Source organism: Anas platyrhynchos, chromosome 4, assembly GCF_047663525.1.
Source record: "Anas platyrhynchos isolate ZD024472 breed Pekin duck chromosome 4, IASCAAS_PekinDuck_T2T, whole genome shotgun sequence".
NCBI lineage: Eukaryota > Metazoa > Chordata > Aves > Anseriformes > Anatidae > Anas > Anas platyrhynchos.
In genome coordinates this window covers 44,132,217-44,157,152 of record NC_092590.1, presented here as the reverse complement: position 1 = coordinate 44,157,152, position 24,936 = coordinate 44,132,217, and the positions used below count along the sequence as shown (strand labels likewise).

Here is a 24,936-nt window from a genome sequence, read left to right as displayed (position 1 = left end):
TCAGCTGTGCCAACACAGCTGTTTACGCGGATGTTTGTGAACTGAATCGGGAAATGAATTCAGTTTCAACTGCCCAACAACAATTTTTTTTCAGAACTTTTCTTTAATACCTGTTTAGTGCCCTAGGCCTGATTCAAAGTGTGGCCTTACAAACAGTTGTGTTGATAAAAATCATACGGTTGTCACGGGAACAAGACAGGCAGGAAGGAGGGAAAAGTTGTTGGAAGTATCTCAAGTCAATATTGCTGCCAAAGGCAATGTATCTTCATGTATGGCTTTGGTGGTGTTGCTGCTGACAGCTGAGCCAAGTGGTTGCTGTTGCTCAGTCCGGTGTCTGTCTTGTACTCAGCCTCAGCAATGCTGACAGATCTGTAGGTATATTCGTACCACTTTGCTCATCACCACCCGTAAGCAAAAGGTTAAATGAAAAGAACAGTTGCCAACCCCACAAAGTGCATGCCTACTAACTTGAGTTTTACCAGGTGCCTAGTACAGACTGACAGTGGGCAGCCAGTGGATAGGCCAGTTTTGCTCTTCCCCCAGACTTACATCTAGTGCCGCACCTCTTTTCTTAAACCAGATCAAATGGTTGTGCTATTTATTTATTTATTCTGAGAACACCAGTCTAAATTTAAGGAATTAGCAAAAGCAGAGGTAATGGGCTAATTCTCCAGTGAGGATGTAGCTTCCAAAATACTTGAAAAGGGATCCTTCATAACCTTCAGAAATTTTAAAAAAGGAATTTCCTGTTCTCTGCAAATCCAGTCCTGCTCATTGGAATTGTGGAACAGACTCTGAATGAACATTGTATCTGAAGCTGAAGTTGTCATTTTAATTTTTATGTTAATTTTATTCTGCCACTGATGTCGCACAAGGATACAGCCAGAATCATTTTACTGAAGTCACAGGTCTTGATTGTTCACTGCTGTGCCCCTTGTGAAGTTACTCGTACCTGTGTAAAATACACATGAAATGTTAGCAAATCAAGTCAGAGCATTGCCCACTGGACACCCATATTGGAGCGGTGTAAATTACTACAATATGAGGCATCAGCAAACAAAATTACACTAGAATAAAAGTATAGTGTCAGAATTTGATCCCATGTAAGTGTTTTGTACTGTCATTTTAATGGAACATTGCAAAACTGAAGAATCATTAGTAGTCCTGCCAATGCTGTAGCATTTAAAAGGTCCTATTTTCCATTTCCCTGTAGTCTCTTTATGCTACTCCATTAGTTTTAAAAGGCCATAAAGAGAGCACATTTAGCCACTCGGGAGTATTTCTGTGTTGCTCTTGCCTTTGGCATAGTAGATATGTTAGGTTGTGGCTGAGGAGAAAGGGTCACGGCTGGCCGGCCTCTCTGTTCGAGCTATTCTTGGTTGCTGGAACAGCTCCTAGGGGCCCCAGGCTGCCAATTGTACTAAAATTGCTGGTAGCCTTAAGACTATTGAAGGAGTAATTAGCTACCAAATGTGGGTAATTGTGACAGAGTCTAGCTAATACTGCTTATGTCTGAACAGACTAATTAAAGGCTGCACACACAAGAAGAAAAGAAAAAAAAAAAAACGCTTAAGGAAAAGAATTATTAAATAAGAAAAACTGATCTAGTATTTTTTTTTAAAAAAAGTTCTGTTGCTTCAAGTAGGATCCTAGAAGTTATTGATAATTGAACTTGGAAAACAAAGCACAACTTGAGTTTTTAAATTAAATACTTCTGCTGTGAGGGCCACCATACTCTGCTTTTCATTTCATAAAAGCCTTTTTTGTACTTTTTAGAAGATGGTTGTTCATTGCAAGCACATTTTAAAAATAATTCATGCCTATGAAAAATCAGGAGTTCTGTTTCTGCTATCAGAGACATTTGTAATTTAAAGAAGCCCAGCTGGAGACTTATCATCATCAGTAATGTAAGTTCTCTTTCTCCCTCTGTAGAAAATGAGATGGGGAGGGAGAATAATTTTCTGCTGGTCTGACAAGACTGCAGTTCTCCATGCGTCAGTATAACTGTGTTTATCATAATTTGTACCTGTGCTCCTCCCTTCTGCTGCTCCTACAATCATTTGTGAGTCGTTCCGTTCCAACCCCTTTATGTAGTGTGCGTCTTTGGTGGCACTTAGATATTTGCTAATACAGTCATAAAATCTCACATCTCAGCTAAATTCTCTATGCCCCTAGCTGTGCTGTAGGAAATAGCAGATTTCTTAACTGCAGGAGTCCCATGTATGGCTGATTATATCTATTTCTTTCTCTGTTCTGAAGTATATCACAGTTAGAAGAGAACAACCAGAATGAGGTCTTGGTAAGAGCAGCATGTTCAGAAGAAAATAGCTTCCTTTACTTCCTACCTAGCTAAAACAGATTATTTTAGAAAACACTTCCCAGTTCTAAGATGCTGTAGTGTCACTAATACCCCCTCAGCTGTTCTGAGGATGCTGTACACTTCCCAGCCACCAGCCATCCACACGGCCACCCTCAGGAGTCTCTGTGTCCTATTTGGACTTGGATCCCTAAAATGTCTCTCAGATATGGCAGACAGCTTCTAGCCTCCTGCCTTGTACTTTCACCACAGCTGTAAATTTTTATGCTGTTCTCTTTCTTTCTCCTCCTATTCTAATGTATTGTCTGTAAGCCTTAATTTAAGATAATGCTGAAAGTACTCTGAAATACACAGATTATCTCATTAAATACAGCAAAACTGCATCAGATTTGGTACCATAATCAGTTACCAAGCGTAGAGTCTCAGGCTGTCCATTAATGTTTATTTTTCCAAGATGTTAAGTAGGAAAGCTGTGTTTTGTTTTGTTTTGTTTTGTTTTGTTTTGTTTTTCTTTTTTTTTAGAAAGAAAGCCAATTCCTTTTCTAACTGCAAAGGGGAATGGGCAATGGTGTCTTGGTCTGTCCAGAGAACAGAGAACTGTGAACTGACACGTGTGCAAACACTGCAAAGTTCAAATCTGATCAAATTCCAGACATTTTACAGCCAGAAATACAGGTGTTACATCATGACAGCTGCAGTTCCTTTCTTATGGACTGCTTCTAAGAGCAGCTGATATAGCCTAGTCTCCTTGTCTGAATATTTTCTTACCCTATGTTGTGAATTGGAAATAACATACTGCAAGTGATCTTCATTCTCCATTACAAAAGGAGAAGCTCTGTTACTGAATGCAGTTTTTAAGTAGAACAGGCAGCTTATGATTGCCTTTTCAATACAAATCAGGTGATCGGTAGAGATTGTGGCTAACACTTCCTCTTTTCTTCTGCATCCTTTCTATTGAGTTGCACTTGGGAATTCATGTAAGTGAAATGCTCAGTGCTGATGTAAGAGCTGCCATGGAAATGTGAGGACATGGTAGCTGATTCTCTTCCTCTTTGAAATGAATTTGGGTGACCTGACTGGCAGCTCATGAAAAGATTCTTAGGTGAAGAGCAGCAGTCATACTGGTCTAGCAGGACAGTCCAATCTGTAAGAGTCTTCAGATTGCTTTTACTTGTTTGAAGGCTGAGGATCAAAGTTCTGTGCATGATATAGAAAATTGCTCCATAGTCTCATCACTCATTTGTTCAGTCTGGGAAAGAAGAATCCAAAAATAGGAATGGTGAAATGTCTGTACTTTTTCAAAAAGTCTGACAGATGGTGCTGTGGCATGCATCTCTACTACTTGACCTGGAGGCATTCTGGCTGAGACAGTGAAATTACAGCTGTATAAGCTACATTTTAGAAATACCTGTCATTGCTCATCATTATTCGCGTAACCTTGCATAGATGGAAACAGTTGCATAGATGGATACTACCTTACAGTAGGAATTGCAGGCTTGAAAAAGTAAATTAAATTGTGACAAATGCTTTTTCATGCTTCCATCTGGATGCATGAAAAAAGAACACTGAAAGTTGTGTAAGACAGATCTGTGGTTTGGGCTTTTGTTTTGTTTTGTCTTGTTTTGTTTCTAATTGACAGTATTTAGCATTTCACATGTAAGAAAGATAGATCTTTTTTCCCCTACTTTCAGATGCAGAGCTCTATTTCCCATACCCATGATTTGTCATCTTGTCATTTAGATGTGCTCTTTGTTTCTTTTTACATTAAAGGATTACTGTCATGTTTTCAATCTTGCCCAATGTACCTAACATTCCATTTTCTCTTCAAATTGCTCGAATTCAACTTTCACAAATGCCTGACAATTTCCTTTACTCCAGCCCTCATCCAACAACAAAAATGGTAGCCTGATGTTCAGAGCACATCTCAGAGAGATTTGTGTTTAACTTCACTTGGCCAAAGAATAAACTAGCATAGATTTCCTACCTCTGACTAAGGGCTAGAACCATTTTCTGAATGGGAATGTTATCACCATAGTGTTCTCCCCTCCTGGATCACATTAACAGAGAAAAATGGTGTTTCCTGACTCTCTTCTGGAAGTTCTGCATGGTGATACCCATGTAGACAGAACAGAGCACCTGCAACCATGCACTGGTATTTCCCTCTTGACACACTCTAGGGAAGTACTTGCTAAGACAGTGTCTACAGGCAGCTTCCCAATCAGTTCCCTAGTTGCTTTGGATTTAATGTGAGGCATGCAGGCATCCACCCTATCAGGAGCTTGAGCATGAAAACAGATCTCTGGATTCCAGAGTCACTCACACCTCGTTAATATCTAACCTTAATACTACCTAAGGCCTCTGTACCACTCATCACTGAGTTTGCTGTTGTATTCTCTGAGCTGCTCAGATGTAGGGTAGCTTTGTTAAGGGAACTGAGCATGGCATGGTGATGGCATGGTGTTGTTTAATGGCATAAAGTCCTGCGAAGGAAAGAGCAGAAACTTACAGCTGGACATGGAGGAGAGGACAGGACAGCTGCTTTCCATGACTGTGCAAACTGAGATGTCCTTAGGCTGATAGTGAAATCACAGTTATAATCTTTAGGTATTTCTAGGGAGAAGCATTTTTCTATTTTTAGGTAAAATGACATTGCCACTCCAGTTAATCTAATGCTACTACTACACAATACTGCTATATTTAGAAATCCCTGAACTCCTTAATGCAAGAACAGCACATTATGAAAAAGGTCACAATATGCTTCTCTGTTCTATATGTACAATGAGTTTTTCAATTTATGCTGGACTGCTATATTCCTTCTCCATTGACACTCACCTGAATGTACATCTTCTCTACATAACTGTGGCATCCATTTCCATTGATCTTTGTTCATGAGTACGCTCTTTACACAAATGACTCAAGCACAGATATATAGAGACTATTCCCTTGATTTTCAGAATAATTCACTATTAGCTCAGAGCTCATCTGGAGGCTCTGAATCTTGGATAAGAAAAATGCATACTGGTACATGAAATTAAGATGAGTATTGGTACATACCAACACATATTGGTACATGAAATTAACACCCTGCATTGTTCCCCCCACTCCTTTTGAAGGAATCTGTTCCCTCACTTGGGTTGGGTTGGATGTCTAGTGAGGGTGGATTTGTGGCATGCAATCTGCACATCAGCAAGCAGTGAGAGACTCACATTTCTGAGCGAAGACTACTCTCTGTAACATGTTTTCACATCTCACATCTCATTTTCATATGTTAAAGAACCAACTTATAAAAAGGCATACCTCATTATAAAGCAGTGAGGATCAAAGTCAGGCACAGAGAGCTGTGACATAGTACAAGGAGTCTTAGAGCACTGAAGGCGAGCAAAATAGTGGTAGGGTTACCTCTGGGTCAGGACTTGCTTCCTTGAGCTTGCCTGTGAACTTAATTGGTCAGCTCTGCATACACAGGTGTTAATGGGGAGAGAATCCTGTTGTTACCAAATTCTGGCTTTGGAATTTGTTTATATATAAATAAAAGCAGGTCTTCTCTAGGTTAAGTTGATCAATTTTTTCAACTGATGTTTTAGAATTGCAAATTATTATTTTTACTTTCAAATTCCTTCTTCCTTCAACCTTGCATGGATATTTGCTTTCAGTGAGCAAAGGCTATGTGTGTGGTGTCAGAAATTAAACTCCGAATTGAGCAGAAATAGGTTACAGAGCACATGAAAACATGTACTGATAGTCTTTATGCCTTTAAAAAGTTAATCTGAAATGAAGGCTGAAATGTCAGGAGATAAGAAATACCTATTGGCATGAGTATATGCAAGCACTCTGGATAAGCAGAAAATTATTTGGCATGAGGTTTAGACATTTCAAATGTCGGGGTTGAGCAATGTGAGTACTGTAATCTTGTTACTTCTTCAGAATGGCACACACGAATGCCCCAAAACAAGTCAAAGCCAATTTTCTGAATTATAAGAATCTGCTGCTAAAATTTTTGTGTGTCAGAGAAAGTACATGATGTTAATTAAGTGAGGGTTATTCATAGCGAATGTCATATGTCACCCACACTTGCAGTGTTCCAAGCTGTGCTTAGCCTGTACTGTGACATAGTATACGCAGTGCCCTTGCATAGAACAGGTGGGAATCCACAGGCCTCAACACAGACAAACCAGGCAGTCTTGGCAACATTTTTTCTGTTATTTGTCATTTGGCTGTTATAGGACAGATTTGCTATTACACTTTCAGGTGCACAGTAACAGGAACAGATTGGTTACTAATTTGAATGATTTGAGCCGTGCATCCAATGCAAATAAAGCAATTTACTGATTGATCTGGGAATTGAAAAGATTAAGAGTTCTGAATCAGCTTTGTCATTTGTAGATCTAGCAACTAATCGCCTGACAAATTTTTCATTAAAAACAACATTATAGGTATAGCTATTTATTTCATATTTCCTAACTAGAGTGGATTGAAAAGTTTGACACAGTGATAGAATAATGAGATTATCTTGCAATTCATTGGTTTGAGAACTTTAAGCTAATATGCTACTCATGAGAACAGTTTCTTGTTCAGTGGTTCATCTAGAATAGTAAATTACCTAGATATTCTGTCTGAAGGAAGACCACTCCCAACCTGAGCATGTGTTTTTAAGTAGCTTGAATTGTAACATGTAATTTAGAAGCACTTTAAAAATCTAATTCATGTGAGCCAACCCCCCATTGTATTTGCAGTATCACGTGTCTGAGACTTGGTAGACCAGTAAGGTAGATGATTCACTTGATTTGCTTATGCAGGTGGTTAGATTAGTCGTACGAGTAATTCCATAGGCTCTGTCTACATTGCCCTCTATAATATTAGGATGCTGCCCCACCCAGTTTACTGTCCCAGCTTGGAGCTGGCAGCTTATGGTGCCACCTACCCTGGAAGGAAGGTTGTGATGTAATCTCTGTATGGCTGAAGATTCCCAATGCAACAGCTTTGCAGAGGCTTCCTAAATCAGCACTGGTATGAGAAGATTGCTGTTTGGTTGCTCTGGCATGATTAAAAGCAGACCAACACCTAGTTGCAGAACAAGGTCAAAATATTAAAGGAGGTCAGAACAAGCCAAGAATAGCAAGTCATGCTCAGGGGCTTTGCAGGGGGAAGTATTCTTGGCTGAGGTATGGAGTTTCCCAGGAGGTTTTTAGGAGGCAGCACACACGTGTGACATGACGCTGTATGTAGCAGAGAGATCAGGGAGGAGATCCCATTACATAGTGAGAGGTAAAAGAGAATGTGATTTGTCACAATTTTGCTTTTAGGGGATGAAATATATCAGGCAGTCTCTACAGTTGCCAGTCCCATTCCTAGTCTCTGACTCAGTCATTCAATATTTTTGCAGCCTGACTTCATTCCTGCAAGATCACTGCCTTGTAATTGTCAGGGAGGTAGAGAGGGAGAGAGTAGAGCCTGCAGTCTCCAGTGCCAACTGCGAGGCTTTTATACCAGATGGTATTCCCCCATCAACATACGGCATCCAGGAGCTGTGGCATGCCAGAGAAATATTGCATGCGTTTCCAGCTAGTGTCCAGTGATGGGCACAACGGTTAGTATAATTTTAAGAGGTGTAATTCCTATCCTACAAAATTAAATAGTTATTTGACGTCCGCTCACTACAGAGTCTGCATATGACCTTCAGAATACAAAGACAAATGACATTCAGGCATGCAGAGTAATCTCAACTATAGTTATGGTTGGTGCTATTCTAAGTAATTTGGGACAGAATAGGGTGATGGCTGTGTAATAAAGTGATAAAACCATGTAACCCACATTTAGATCCTGTAACTGGTTATATCTACAGGAACCGGCCATATTAGTCACTGTCGCTGCCCCCCAACTTAGTACAGCAGGTACAGGGAGATGTATGCAACAGCTCCTCTTTCATTATGCTTTCATTCTCCAGTTTAACTTTGTTACCCCACAACAGCTCTGTTTACCTGAAGTTCCAGGAGTCAGGTGGATTTAGTGAGCTTCCTGCCACAGCTGATACCTCCTACTTCTCTTAGTTATGCAGCACCATAACAGAGTATGGAACTGCATATATGTTAGTGCCACTGTATATACTGAAATAGCAACTGGTCTAAAAAAGCGCATTAAATAGATTGTAATATAATTAAATGTAATGCATTTGAAATACTCGGAAGTAGTTGTGACAGCCAACTATAGTAAAAAAAGGAATACATTTTTTATATTGATGGACGATCATACACTTATTTAATGCAGGGCTTGTTTTACACTTACTATGCAGACATTAGTGCATAGTGATTCAACTTTTCACGATTCCTGTTCCAGAAACAGGGAAGATAGCTAGAGCAAATAGCTTCCATATTCATTCTTAAAGAATATGAGCATTTTAAAGTAGCATACTTCTAAAAAATTGAATAGAACTTCTAGTAATTCTGATCTGCTTCAGTTTCCAAACTGAGGTATTTAAGAAAAGTTTATTTTTAATACAATTTTTTGTGCTTTTACCCTAGAACTTTAATACCAAGTAATCATGTTTGAAACTGACCTACATGTTCTCCTACAAACCAATTTTCTTAACACTCTGTTTCATTTCCACGACCTGTTTTTTCTTAAACTAATTGTGTTGAAAAATAAGTATCGATTGAAGAGGAGAGGCTAAAATTCCTTCTTGTACCATGCTTTTTGGGCTCAGGTCTTTTCTATAGAACATTTCTGCAGCTGCCCGGAAGGCAGTGTTCTTCCCAGTTGCTCACCTGATTGTTCATCTTGTCTACAATCAAAAATATTCACTGGCTCCTTAAGTCCATCCAGTGGCTGCATATGGGAATTGCATATTTTAGAAAGTAAATTCCAATTCCTTTGAATTATATTTTTTGAGTAGCTTGGTTAAAATAATTGTTGGAAATAAGCATGAACCAAAATGTTCAATGGGAATACTCCCAGGCTTTGTGAGATGTAGGTCCATATCTGCAAAACACCCTTTGTATAATGCTGAAAAATTATTTCTTAGTGCAACAGCAGGAAGAAGATAAAAGTTAATGATATTTTATTAATATTCAAATTAATTACCTTCTAGAATGAGAAACAGAAACCTGCTGTGTGAAATGCTTTAGATTATTTTCAGTCTGAAATTGAGAAAACCGAGATCATTGTGAATACAAGCTTTTTTGAGAGTTGTCCTCTTAGATCTCAGCATGCCTGTGTTTCTTCTAAAGCAAATCTGGAGGAAATTACATCTTCTGATTATTAAATTTGTTAAATGGCATAAAATACTACAAAAATTAATTTTAAAAAATGAGCATAAAGAGGACAACATTTGAACAGTGTGTGTTCCAGAAGTTACATTAAGAATTTATGTACAGACTATTTCCAGAGAATCCTACTTAAGTTCAGTATTTGAATCTTGATGGGTCATCATGCTAAATCAGGCTAGCTGATTGTTTGAGAGGCTACAATTAGATGTAGCATTTCCCCTCAGTGATGACAGCAATTTGAGCCTCAGTGCCTTGAACCCTACTTCTAACATCATTTCCATTATTACCAGCAGGCCCAGAGTTGTAACTGTGGAGAATTACAATGCAATACTTTTACCAGTTAAAAAAAGTACATGTGCTAAAAGCCTTTTAATTCTCTGTTCTTGACAAATACAGGCTTCTAAAATCTTCACCATCATTACTTGCTTTTTTCTTCCCATGAAAGTAAATGTATCTTTAATTTTGCCTTCTATAGTGAATACATTATGATACAGTGTACAATTACATGATAGCCTATTATTTGCCTAGGGGTGCCCTGTTTCAGTTAGTGCATAGGTTGGAAAGGCAAAAAAGGAGAATGACATTTATAACACCAAGCCGAATCTAGCTTTTCTCAAATTTTAAGTGCTTTATTTTGCAATCTACAAAAATAAATTTTAGCCTAGAAAGTTTCAGAAGCATGTCTAAGATACAGTCATGTTAGGTGCTTTGCACACATCAAAATAACAATATATTAACTATTGCATTCTGTGGTACAACTGTTTCCTTTATGTTCTTTAGTGTAGTTTTTATAGATTTCGGATCTTTATTTATTTTCAGTCTGGAATTGCAACTACTGAGGTCGCCGTGGTTGTAAACACTTGCAGTTTCTCTCTAAGAAGCTCTCTGTTTTTAGTAATAACATATAAAGTCATCATATCATATTTCTTTCTTGCTGCAATGATTACTGTAAAAATGAGAATACCAAGATTTGTGGGTATAATACAACCGAAATCTCCTGTTCTGCTGCAGAGATTCTGCTTTCAGTTTGGTTTGTTTATTTTTAAATAGGACATCAATAACTTTATATTTAGTTTCAGTTGTGGCACCTTACTTGGTGCAACAGTACTCTCCAGACATGAAAACATAGCCCCCTGCTTCGGCTCCATGGGATTTCAGCTTAAAATAAGATGGCTGCAAAGGAACACAATGAAATTATGCTTCAGGAACATTACAAACTAGAAGAAAACAGAGCAGAAAATGTACAGCTCATTCCTGGACCCCAGTCTAGCAGCTTTTTTCATAGTTTCTCTTTCACAGACTTGGCTGAAATCTTACGGATTCTCTTTCCTCTACGTGGGTGAAGAAGTGAGTGATATAGAGCCACTGAACCAGCTCCTTTCTCTCCTTTCCGTGTTAAGTTGGGCTGTCAACATATTTTGAGTTGGAATGTAATATAGATTTCCTTAGAGCTGAGTATTTATTTAAATATTACATGCTTGGTTAGCCCTCAGAACACTGTGGATTATAACATTGCCTTTGTCCTATCCTTCCTTCTGAGCACAACTGGAGGACCACTTGGTTATTTTCTTTTGTTTGTGTTTGCCAACATTAGGATTTTATTATTCATGTGTTGATTATACTGCATCATTTAGCAGTAGAACAAAAAACCCTCCACTTCTTAATGCATTATAATAGCTACAAATCCTTCCAGAGGTGTCCAGTTTATTATATTTCTTTGTTCTATTAAATATATAGGAAACTATTTTCCACAAGTGGTTTATTATTCTTTGTAAGCTAGAATAAAAGGAATAAACCAGATTTGGTTTGATTTGTGCTGGGCCCGTTACTGGAGACAGGAGAGTAACTCAAAATGTGGTAGGCCTTTTCACCAGGTGTACTGGAGTCTACATGTATTTTTTGACCCTCCCAACTTCCAAGCTTACTGTCTGATGTATATTAATTAATACTCTAGTATTCTTCTATTAAAGTAGGACCCTAGGTATTTTATAACGACCTGTGCTGCAACTGAACAATAAACCCCCACAATGGGGAGGTTGCAGTCTAAACTGGAATTTACACATTTTAAAAATAATTTTGAAACCAGATACATTTCTAGCTAAACAAAGCAATATTAATGAACACCTGCATTCCAAACACTTCCCACAAGTGTTCTCTATATTTACAGGGCCTGTGGATTCTGCTTATAGTTTAACAGGTTTTGCAATACACCCTTAATCCTGTACTCAGCCGATGGGCTGTTACAGAGACCTAAGTAGAGAAAAATCTGTAATGTTCTAGTTTCTCTGTCAGAAGGTCTGTAGCAGTTCCAGAAGTCATGAGATTCAATGCCTACTTCACACTGCCTTTTCACAATAAAAGCAAAAAAAGGGAAACAGTTTCCTGGGATTGCAGGCAGCCTATTTTTTCTAGAGTGAATCCAACTGAATGACTGGCATTGCCATTTTCTGATGTATTTTTCATTAATTGTGTCCTTGCTCAATGGAAATATTTTACCATTCTATGCCTATCTACTTCAAAATAGAAAAATCCAAAAGGAAAGAATAAGCATAATTAGAAGCTTTTCAGACAAAATAATGGTCCAAATTCTAAAACATCATTGAGTTTACAGATAAACACAAACATTTGTTAATGGCATATGTTAATCTGTTGTAATTATGAGTGTCCATTTGTTCTTGCCATATGAAGAAAAATAAATGTAGAATATGCCATCTATATTTCTTAGGCTAGTTTTGCTTTCATCTTTTTCTAAACCGAGCATTCATAATCTTTTAAATCCCCTCCTGTGCACAATAGAGTGCGATTTAGCAAGGACTGTCAAATGTCGTTGCAAAACCAGGTTATTTAATACCATTATGTCATTTAATACTGTCTTTCAAATTCTAAAATTATTCTAAAAATGTCTAAGCAGGGTTTATGGTGTCATGTTCTGAATTTCTCACACATACATCCAGGGATCTGTTTCAATTATATTTTCACAGAGGTTTATACAGTTAGTGTTTGGTTGTGAGGTTACAAGTTGCTTTTGAAAATTTGTTTCATGAATATTTACAGTCCATCTGTTTATGAAGGAAGTAAAGACTGAGGAGACAGTATATCATCGATGAGCATAAACTGCTCTTAATTGTTCAAGTTGGGAAGCAGTACTGAGTGGTATTCTTGTTCTTATTGGCTTGCAGTCATGGATCTGGTGGCTCTTGGTCTCCTCTCAAATTAATCTCTTGGCAGAGCTGGAGGACTTCCTAAGAAATGTTTGCTGTCTCATAAACCTGCCTCCAGAAACTGCTAATTGACAAATGGTTAGCAAAAGGTTAAAAAAACAATGTTTAACAACAACCTTCACGTTCTGGGAATTTCTGTCAGTTTCTTTATTTTACTGTAGTAAAAAAAAAATAAATCTGTGTAGGAGAAGCTGCCAGTTGCATCACTCTTCTCATTTTAAAACTGTATAGTTAAACATCACAAACTTTTAAAATGTTTACATTACTGGTTAAATTTCCATCCCTGCTCTGAGGCAGGTACTACAGTTGAAGCGTGGCAGAAGAGAAGTGACTTGCTTCAGGGCACACATCAAGAATGGGATAGGCTCAGGTCATTCCAACTCTCACAGTGAATGCTGCTTCATTCTTCACAGCACAAAACCTTCTATGCATTCTCCACAACTTATACAAGAAAAAAAAAAAAAAAAAAAAAAGACACCTAGATACAACTAGAGAATCCAAAGCATCTAAGCTACCTTTGGAGCAGGAGGGCTGATAGAAACTAAAAGGAAGTAGTTTTTTTTTTTTTTTTTTTTTTTTTTTTTAACTAAGCATAGCTTTAATACATGTATAACGAATAAGCTAGGAAAAAACTTATTAAAATACAGAATGATCCAGTGGCATTTGATTTATTCCTGCTGTAAGCACTAACTCACGTTTGAAGAGGTGTTAACAGAAACTGTTCTGTCAAGTGCATTTAGGAACAAGCTTTTATTCAACACTAGTAACACTGTACTATTTTAAGCATAAGATTAGGAAATGATTCTAGTTGTACGTAAGTGAAGGAAGATTTTTACCATTGAGGAATAGTGCTGGTGGAATATACTCATATAAATGTGCATGCCAGAAACCTCCCTGGCTAATGAAATCACTCCTCTTGGCCAAAAAAAAAAAAAAGCCATATATGGGTTTCACTATAGTCACACAGTGCTGTGTCTTGAGTTATGTTCTGTGTGCTACCTAAAAGCTGCTAGGATGAATGCACTGACCTTCTTAGTCTCATTAATCTTGTGCTTGCTGGCAATGACTTTTAAAAATGACAGCAACTACTAGGAATCATGAAAAAGTAGTAGAAAGGACAAGGAAGGAGGAACAAGGCTACTGTAACTACTGCTGTAACACTGTGTGAGACCATATGAGGTGGTAACAGCGGTGCAGCATCTCTGATTAAATGATGCCTTCACCTGGTTTTGTCTCAAGGCTGAGTATGTGGCCCAAAAAGCCTCTGGGGTAAGCAGAAATCTGTTAACAAAGAAATGTATTAATAAAGAAAAACAGCACTGTTTGTCCAAAAAACAGCTGTAAATCTTATCTCTGAGTTAACTCTTCAGTTACTTTTATCTTGTCAGCCTCACGTTTGTATAGTTTTATTTTTCTAGATAGCATTAAGTGAGCTGCTCCTGTTGTTTTTGCTGTATGATAAACAGGATTCTCTATCACATTGTCAGACCTGAGTAGAGTGTGGGTCCTAACAGCATATAGCTCATAGTTGTCATATAATGAGTCTCTACTGGCTGTCACACATACATTGGGTAGGTCACCCATGTATAGATTAGAAAGCTGTAAACTGCAGGGTTGTAAATGTGGCTTGGCTGGAACTTCGGAGGCCACGTGGAGGTGCGTGAGTGGCTCCATGGCTCTGTGGTGTTGGAACCTGAAGGACTGTAGCTGACCTCTCGGACCTCAGGAGCATCTGCTTGGCAAAAGCCCTGTCATGGGAGCTGGACTGAGCTGTTTGGTTAGATGCTGATATTTTGTACTGAATTTTGTACTTTTGTACTGAATTTGGCCTGAGAAAACATGCTAGACAGTTTTGGTTGATAGCGTACCAGATATCCACATTTTTTCTGAACTTGAGTAGCTGACCAAATCTCATCTAAGGTGCTATAGTATATAGAGTGTAGAGAATTAAAAGAAGTTCATTATTCTGGTTCCATTCAAAACTGATCTTCCAGCCGTTCTTTTGATAATGTTGTCATAATAACAGCTAGAGCTATGTTAAAAGTAAGTTAGAGGTTATGTGATTACAGTTAGAGGTGCTTTCTTCATGTCTGTTTCTCTGTGGTGGCAATGAAAATGCACACCAGGTTTCAGCCTAAAAAGTGAAATAAGACTAAAAATAATGACTCCTGTGTGAATGCACAGTTCCTTCTTCTGACAGTAATTTTTTTTTCAGTTGTGCTTCAAAGAAGTCTGCAGGCATTGAGAGTTATATTAAACATATTCCATGTGTGCAAGAGTGAAAAAGCTTAAAATATATTAATTTCAGCCTCAGATGGGATATAACCCTCAATATTTCCACTTGTACCCTGGACAATATCTCATAGCTCTGTAAAATTTCTTTCTCTAAATGCAGGTGTGTTCTTAGACCAATCTTAAAGGCCAAAATACCTGTCCATTCCCCTTGGAAATCTAGAATAACTCACACTACAGAGAATAAATCAGTCCTATTCCAGAAATTGTACTGTTTGAGAAAGGAAAAAAAAGAAAAAAGAGAGAAAAAAATACAATGTTACTTTCCAGTGTAATACAAAAACTTGATTGACATGTGGCTGGATTTTCATCCAGTGCTTAAAATTGACAGTTACATATGGCATTGGATATATGCTATGGTCCCATCACTGAGCCCAACCTAAATATACAAAAAATAGTTAACAGAATCCCTCAAACACTTTAGCTCATCTCTGGTATAATTGTTCTGTTTTACTCCACTTGGGCTTTTTTTTTCCCCTACCAGATAACTTTAAAAAAAAAATAAAATATATATATATATATATATATATATAGAGAGAGAGAGAGATTTGTGGAATTACATGCATTTCTCAGAAATGTATCTGTGTAAAGAATTTCATCATCTATATGTTAGGATGATATTTAAAAACATAGGTCTTCATAAAATAAAGTATTTGGCTTGAGGAAAACCAAGGCTACAATTTATTCAGAAGAATTCCAATACTGATCGTTCCTTCCAAAAGTAAATGCTTTAACCATTAGGCTTCTAAGCATTGCTAATTGGGAAACATCGTGAATTGTCTTGTTTTCACGAGGAGGAGCTATTGGGACATAGACGCCAGCACTAGAAGAGAGCTGATAGCTGAGAATCCCAAATGAGGATAGACCCCTAATTGCTTATGGGTGGCAAAAATTAGATCCTCTCCCTTTTTTTGACATCTTTTATTGTAGCCTATGTGGCAGTCCATTAAAGCTGGGTTGAATGCCTAAATTTCCTGCATTTTAAGGGGAATGTGGGCACCCATTCCCAATTTTATTGCAACACATAAATCCCTGATGGAAGTTGGCCAAGATATATTTTCTACTCTAAAAACAACTGAGTTTTTTCCAGCAAAATAAAATGCCAGAGTTCTTTGTGCTCAGTCAGCTTCAGACAGAAAGCAAAAATGACCCTTCTTTTCCTTCGGATGTGAGAATTTGTGCAGAGCTCTACTAGGATGTGTAACTAAAGCAATGTGAAAAGTCTTAAGCCCCACTGCCATATGATATGACAGGCTATACTATTTCAGAGTTTGCTGCCAAATCCTAATCTAATATAGGCTGTTACATTTCCTTTAGCAAAAGAGTTTCCAGTCATGTCAGAAAATATTTTAACCAAAGCAGAGAAGGAGATTGTGATCTATTTAGGAAAACAGAGTAGTTATTACTTTGGATAATATTTTGCTATTAGCTTATTACAAAAGGTTCGATTCAGACTTCATAGTTGCTGATCAGTGATGCATTTATTTGGGGAAGTGTGGTAACTAAAAACTTGCTGGACTGACAAAATAATGCATAGCCAAAGTGGGAATTCAGAAGCATGACAGATTAGCTTTCCACTGCAATTCTGTGATTTTAAATTATTATAAATCAAAATTGTTTCACTTCCCTTTGGAATGAAATAGGATCATTTGGAAATAATATGAAACCATTCTGTGAAATCACTTCATCAGAAGAAAACGACATATTGTCTTCCTCAGACCACCAAATTTGTGTAGAACAAATATTTTTTTCTGATACTTAGCTCATAGAGATGCTTTGTGAGTAAATTAATTATGTTTAAGTGCATTAAAGATAAAAAGTGATGCACAAATATTAATATGCAATAATAATGATAAGGAAGGACTCTATATTAACCTCTTAGATCTATTTTATTTTATTTTATTTTATTTTATTTATTTTATTTTATTTTATTTTATTTTATTTTATTTTATTTTTTAACTCCCTTTGTTACTTAGAGTTACACGTGGTTAAGCTCCTTATTTGTAGCCAAATTTTTATGTTCTATGTTTGAGATTTCTGGAGTGGCCGTGTCCAGGTTTTGTATCTATGTTTCCTGCAAAGAACATGAAGACACCTGAGGATACTCATTGCAGTGATAATTAAGTAATCAGATGTTTGTAAGTCAGCACTCTTTGAGTGCTTTGCTATGTCAGGAAGATAGCAGATGAAACGGCGTTTAGTTTCTTTTCTGAAACGACCTATTCTCACTCCATCTTCATTTCCACCCTCCTTGCCTCCTGCTTTCTGCTAGCAACCGCTGGTGCCCACAAGATGGCACTACGGCACAGCAGGGCGTTAGGCAACCAGGTCTGGAGCTCCCATTTTATAGCATGGTTACATCCCGTTAAAACTCCAGAGTTCAGACTGTAGTTTCCTTGTGTCACACAGACTTTCAGACCTGTAGCAGTTGGGAATTGCAGGAGATTCCTGCTAGGTGGTTTGGGGGAATACCAGTGTAGAAAGGGATCAAGCTGCTAAAAAGTCTGGGAAGCATGTTTAGCCTAAGACACCTTCTGTGAAAGGAAACTGTTGCCTGAAGGATCCTCTTAGATAAGAACTGGTTGGAGTAAATAGCACAGTTAGGTAAGTGTGTCAAACATGGTAACTCAATTAAATAGGCTTTAAAACATTTAATTCTTGGCCTATCTTGAAACTCTTACATGTAAGGCAAAAAATGTGTGTGTGTTTTTTTTTTCTCATTTGTTTATTTATATATATATATATATATATATATTTGATGAGGCATAATCCTCAAATCATTTTTATTGAGATGAGCGCACAGAGAGGAAATGCCTTACCAAGCCCCAGCCACCTGAGACCCACTGGGCCATGCAGGCCACTGAATACCAAGTTAATTGGGCAGGGTGATATCAGCCACGAAGAGCATGCGAAGTCAGCACCCCCCCACCAACAGAAACTGAAAAAATATCCTGCCTGTCATGGAGCTGCTGTTTAGCTTTGGAGGGAGGAGAGCTCTTGCTTTCTGGAAGAGGAAGCAACCTTTGCAGCTGTGAAACCTGAGAGAACAATGGAGATTGTGTAGACCAGCAGTTGTGGGGGGCTGCTTTCTGCTCTCCGGGGCTCAATGCCAAAGTGGTCCCACAGCAGCAATCTTTTCTCTCTAATAAATTCTAAACTCCTTCTGACCTTATTGCTGTGCTCTGAGCTGAAATGCATCTGAACAATTGATGGGAGGCACCCCTTGTCTTAAAAACTGTGGATGCTTTCTGAACTCCAACAGAACTGCTCTGGACAATGTAGAAGAGACATGAAATGGGTGCTCCCGCCATATTTAAGACTTCTGATGCAAAAATTGGATCAGTTCTTTCTTTCCGATTACTGAAATATCCGAAGAGAGATGGCATTACTCCCAGCTTAGAAAATCACTTGTTGAACAACTGAACAATAGTCATGTATTGTTGAAATTTTACGATCTAGAAAAGTGATCTTCATTCTTAATCAGTGTAGCTTTTTTGTGTTGTGTTTCGCTTTTGCTGGTCTGTGCAGTCTTAGGGGTGGCGCAGCAAGGAGCAAAAAGTGTAAATGTGTGCTTACTCTCACCTCAGTGGGGAATTTCATGTATTAGGTGATGTGTGATTCCTCCCATCCTGACCTAACTCTAACTGAATTAGTCTCAAAATACTCTTTTCATTTCTAACTGTGGGGTGTATTCTTCACATTCTGTCGTCCTCTTTCAAACAAATGCTATACTTCTTTATAAGAGGGTTGCATTTTAGCAGTGAGTAAAGCAGTATTTGAACATTTACAGCTCCCCAGACTAGGAAATATCTCACGAAAGTCCCACTGCATTGTTTACAGACCCCTAATGGGGTGTGTGACAACTGTTTAAAACTAACATTTGTGTTGTTCTGAAAGTCGATGTCCTGAACAGTATGATTTCAATGATGAATGATAGTTTGAGTCTAACTACATTATTTTTTCTGGCAATCTTTTTAAAAGAAATACATAGATTTGTATTTTTACCAAGATGTGGGCCTGATTCTTTTTCAGCTTTTCAACCAGTGGGACTATTCGTGTAGCAAGGTATTAATTGATATGAGTTCTGGGTGTCAGAAACTGTTCCTGTACCTTTTTCAAAGTCCATAATAAAATTATGGGCTCCCTCTGCTTTCGTAAGTAAAAATTGGTGCTTTTTGCATCATTACCAACAATACTGGGAAATTTGGGCCTACTGGTACTAAACAAAGTATTTTGTTTGTCTTGGTTTCAACTTTGTCTAAGTCTATCCCAAATCTGCATTGATGATGAGTGGTAAAGATCGCAGTGATAAAGCTTTCTGCCCAACAATGATCACAGAATGAAAAAAGGAAATACAACCATTAGTATTCATTTTTAGAATCATTATGAAGGATATTGACTTGACTTGATCGTGGCATTTGTATAGGTGGGCAGCCAGAAGTTGTAGCAAACTAATTCTATTACACACTAGAGCTAAGAGAGAAACAGTAATTTCAAAACATCTATTTAATCTCCAGGGCTTTTACTTACTTAAACAATATATAGTGTTTGCTTTTTTAGTTCTCTCTTTTTTTTTTTTTTTAAGGTGAAAGTAAACTGCAAACATAAAGTGAAACCTTAAAAATTTAAATACCACACTGAAACAGTCCTGAAGGCTATTTTTATTTATACTTCAGTATTATTTTAAAGTATCTGTTCAATTTAGGGTCCTTGATTTCATTCCAGGTTCTGTGGAGAGCAGGTCTAGTTATTACAGACCCTTCTCCTCTACTTTGTTATAAAACCATTTTATCCATGTACATATTAGGGCCATTGTTCTTCTAACTTTATGGATATGCCTAAAACCTAGTCACGTGAATATTCCCACTGATTTCTTTTATACTGTAAGCAAGAGCTTAGGCATGTGTTTATTTTACAAGAGTGAGAACTGAATTATTAGTTTCTCCTTGGAGGATTAAAACCCTTAGAAATGTCCAGTTTTTATCAAATGAGATGTAAGATCCCAGGTTTACACCACTGTTTCTCTATACATCACCAGGCCAAATACATTTACACGATACAGTAGAACGATATCATTCCCTACAACAGATAGCAGTGGACTTTTATAGTAAGTGGCTCACAACTATTGGATTACTGTATGCAAGGATTTGTAATTTATGTTTTAAATTATATACCAGGATGGACTGCATATTTTTATACATATTTATGTGTGTGTGTGTGTGTGTGTTGTGTTGGATTGTAGCCAAGACTAAGAAATGCTGCTTGTATTGAAGCTCTGAATGGCCTCCTTCACAGTGATCATTATGAAAGCATTTTCTCTCTCTAATATCGACTACCCCACAATGCTGTTTCCTTTAGCTAACTATATTTCTGTCTCCTTTCATACTAGAAATTATTCCCTCCACCTCTTGTCAGCTACTAGGATTCATTTTAAATTATGTAGTTACTGTCCACAAGGGTACTTTGGCCAGTACAGTTTAAGGATTGGGAGGATTTATAGATCAACTGCTTGAAAATAATACAAGATTTTCAGCAGTGAAATAAGCATTTGAAACGCAAATTTTGTAAATGGGTTCTTTAAAACTATTTGGTGTGTTCCCCAGGTTCCCTGGTCCCCAGGTTCCCTGGTCCCCCTGGCTCCAAGAGCTGATCAATAAAATTTCCTAAAGCCACAGGCTTCTCCATTAACCTTTGTCTTAAGAATCCAAGTGAGCTACTGAATAGTGCCAGCTATCAGGAGCAATTGTAGGTTTTTGTTAGTTCATGGGATCCTCCCTCTATCACCATTTGAAAAGAAGAGCATTGCTATTGGATATAGATGAGATGGAAAGGATCATATATATGTCATACAGTATGTATTAAATGTAAATCATTTATCTTTTGAAGGAAAGACAAGGTGATCAGGCTTAGGAAGCCCCATCTGATTAAAGAAAAAACTGAACCACACGAAATGGGAACAGAGTAACTCAAAGTCACATGAAAGATTAATGCACATGGTAAGAACAGAAACACTGCTGGATTGCAGCCTACCATGATGTCAGAGTACTACTTCTTACTAGAAGAGACATCCTGTTAAAAGAGAAGAAAACCACAAAACAATGTTATTATCTAATTGTTAACATGCTTGTGAAATCAAACCAACCACTGTTGCCAGACTCTCTCATAGATTGTCCCGTCTTATGTGGAGGAAAAATCCTAAGTGTTCATGCATGGACAGACTGAGCTTGAGTATCAGAGAGCTAAGGCAGCTCTCTGATACTTTATTTTTAACCATTCTACAAGCGATGCCTACAATCTAAGACACAACTGTATCTAATGTGGTGTTAATCACAGGTGTGCAAAAGCGCCAATATGAATAGGAGGACAGTTCTGAATGGTTACCTTAGATAGATCACATGCCTCTAAAGAGCAATCTATACCATGGAGAGGTTTAAAGTCCTACCATCAAGTTAGCAAACGATCTTGCCGTTGATTTTCAGTCCTCATCTTTTTCTTGTGGTAAATACATTAAAATGTGATGAATTTAACAAACTGCTCCAAAACTACATCAAGGACACTTGTGCAGCCTGAATTCTGGATTCCTGGATAACCAGAATAGTATGACTCAGAGGACCGTATCAGCTTTCCAGTCATCTATTTTACAAAAATACTTGAAGTACTTCTTAAACATTTCCAACTATAATTGCGTGGTTATTTTAGCCCTTTGCACTTACACTGTGAAATACTCAAATTAAACAAGACTAATTGCATATTCTTTTTGTACAGGATGATATTTATCCCAAGTGGTGTAACTGGCACTTTGTTTATGTGTACACTGTGTAACTCAGGGTAATACAGAGATACCCAAGTTAACTGGAAAGAACAAGATCATGACAATTACAGCAAAAGCATAGACAACATGGAAGGGAGGAGCAGATGAAGGAAAACTACATCCAGAACATAACATTCTTAAGCTTCCACAATTGGGCAAATCTAAGTAGCTTTACAATATTTTTACCAGTGAATAAATCTCTCTTCTCTGGAAATTTGCACTAGGGACCGTTGTTAGAATCAGAATCCTGTTCTAAGAGCATGATGAAAAATGTTGCACTCCAAGTTGGAAATTGGAGAGGAAAACGATCCTGTATACGTAAGAATTGTACTCAAACCACTGATTACACTTTTTCTTCCCCCTTAACAGATGCTTACACCTTTTACTTTTAACCTGAGAAGCAACGGGTAGTTTCCACGTTTCCCTTGGGGATAGTGTACTCTTCTGTCTTTTGCTTCTGTACAAACAGTTCAAAATTTTAAAGTCATGTTGTCAGACATACACCCAAACAACCTTGCACGGCATTACATGTTCCGCCCCCCCCCCTCCTCGTCCCCCTCGTCCCCGTCCCCGTCCCGTCCCTCCCCCCAAGACAGGTCAAGCCCTGAAGGCAAGACCAGACAAGTAAATAATGTGAACATAGAAAAGTAACTTGTAAATACATTACGTTTTGGCAGTTTTTTGGCGCTTTGTGGGGCTTAACTGCGCTTCAGTGAGAAGAACGTCTACTGGTGTGAACTGAAATTATGCCTCTGTGCCACAATGTATTTTTTTTGTTTGTTTGTTTTTTGGGGGGAGGGGGTGGGGCAAAATTTCTTGTGGACACCTGCAGGAGTTGCAAGATAATAATAAAATGTAGGTGAAGGAAAAGTTCCTTCTGTGTTGTTGTTGGTTTTGTTTTCTTTTCCATGCAGTCTTAAAATGAAGGTCCCATTTTCGGGCCCTTGGCAGAGTGTAAGCATGCCGGAACACTTCACGCTACGTAGATCATATTTGTCTGAAATGATAATATCATCCTGTGAAATATGTTCATCTGATTCGTGTCAATATGGAACAATGCTAGGGCCTCAGCATGAAATGTGACCTTCTGTCTTACATCCTCTTGTATAAATAACCACAAGTCCAAGAGAAACAGAGTGGTTAGTGTATCTAGTTCTTGTATCTTGCAAAAGAATGGTCTAGCAGTTCATGTCGATAGAGGGTTTGAAGGGTAAACCTTGAGACTCAGGTCTGGGAGATAAGAGAATAGGGGGGAGTTTTTTGAGCTAACTGCTGACTATTTCATGAGACACAACTTTCTGACATGTGGCCCAGAGACCACTAAATAAGGAGGGTGGTGGTGGTGTGGGGAAGCTGAGGAACAAAGGACGAAGGACGAAGCCTGGGAGGAAGACTACGAGCCTTCAGTACGAGCGACCCCCAGAGGGACTGCCGGAGACTGATACGTATGCATCCGTGGGATGGTTCGGGTGCCGGGAAACTAATTATAAGAACCCTGCCTTTTCCAAAAGTGGTGATGAATATGTATTAGCCTAGGAGCATAAAAACCAGCCGCCTGATGTAACTGGTGTGCATCTTGGTGGAACAGAGACTCCCGGCACACCCAGCGCTGTTTGCTTACCTCTATTCCTTTAATAAATTGTAAACTTTGATTGTAACCCTATTTGGGACTCAGTCATTTATAACAATACATATAGTCTGCTGCAGCCTGAAAAGTAGCCTGTGCCTCAGGTGCTGTTTTCTGCCTCTGCTTTTGTTACTACATCCTTGTAAGTCTTCAAAAGGGAAATGAAGTTATCCTATTCAGAAAAAACACCATCCAGAAGAAACTTTGGTTGATTTCAGGGCCTGAATTCTCACTGAAACCAAAGGCGGGTATAGAATCATAGATTATCCCGAGTTGGAATGGTCCCCTAAGGATCATTGAGGCCAACTCCTGGCACCACACAGGTCTACCCAAAAATTCAGACCACGTGACTAAGTGCACAAGTCCAAATGCTTCTTAAACGCCGACAGGCTTGGTGCAGTGACTACTTGCCTGGGGAGCCTGTTCCAGTGTGCAACAACCCTCTCAGTGAAGAACCTCTTCCTGATGTGTAGCCTAGGCCTCCCCTGCCTCAGGTTGACGCCATTCCCTTGGGTCCTATCACTGGGGACTGAAGAGAATAGATCGGTACCTGCCCGTCCACTCCCCCTTGCGAGGAAGCTGTAGACTGCGACGAGGTCTCCCCTCAGCCACCTCGTTTCCAGGCTGAACAGGCCCAGTGACCTCAGCCGCCCCTCATACGTCTTCCCCTCTAGGCCCTTTGCCATCTTTGTAGCCCAGTATCTTACTGACTTGAAGAAAGAGGCTTTAATCTGTCCTGGTTTGTTTACTAACAAAGGAGCACAAAAGAGACGCCTGTCCTTGCCTCTGAAGAGGAGGTGAAGGAAGAGCCAGTGCAAGGAACACAAAAATCAGTTGCGCCAGACTAACACGTGGTTGTATCTGAGCTTGGAGACTGCAACCCTCTTCAGACTTCCAGATCTAGAGGAACACTTTGGCTGCAGCCTAAAAGCCATGTGTACATAAGCTCCCTCAAGCCAGCCAATCTTCTTCCCATGACCTGCCAGGAAACAGCAATGTGGGCATGTAACCAAATGTGTTGGGTCTGTCTGAGCTGGAGTCACCTTTTCCCTGCAGCAGCCCACACAGTGCTGTACTCTGCACTCGTAGCTGGAACAGCACTGATATCACTCCAGTGTTGTGTCTATTGCTGCGTAGTGCTGGCACAGCATCAGGACTCCTTCCAAGCCCCCAAGAGCCAGCAGGCTGGGGGTGGGCAAGTGATGGGGAGGGGACATTGCCGGGGCAGCTGACCTAAACCAACCAACGGGATATTCCATAACGCCTGATGTCACACTCAGCAATAAAAGGAGGGGCTCTTGTGGGGGAGGGGGCTGTTCCTCCTGAACAACCACTACGCGTTTGACGACCAGCTTCCCAGGACGTGGCCGAACACCGCTCGCTGATGGGAAGTAGAGAATAACTAT

At 38.8% G+C, this 24,936-nt stretch overlaps 1 long non-coding RNA gene across 1 annotated transcript in view; it reads left to right on the top strand.

Annotated features, from left to right (window-relative positions):
* The window catches only part of LOC106015756 (uncharacterized), a 36,841-nt gene extending 12,883 nt beyond the window's left edge, over positions 1–23,958 (top strand). The window contains exon 4 of the long non-coding RNA XR_011809125.1: positions 20,979–23,958. This is a non-coding gene — a long non-coding RNA (uncharacterized lncRNA). The remainder of the gene's footprint in view (positions 1–20,978) is intronic.
* Positions 23,959–24,936: the final 978 nt, after the last annotated feature.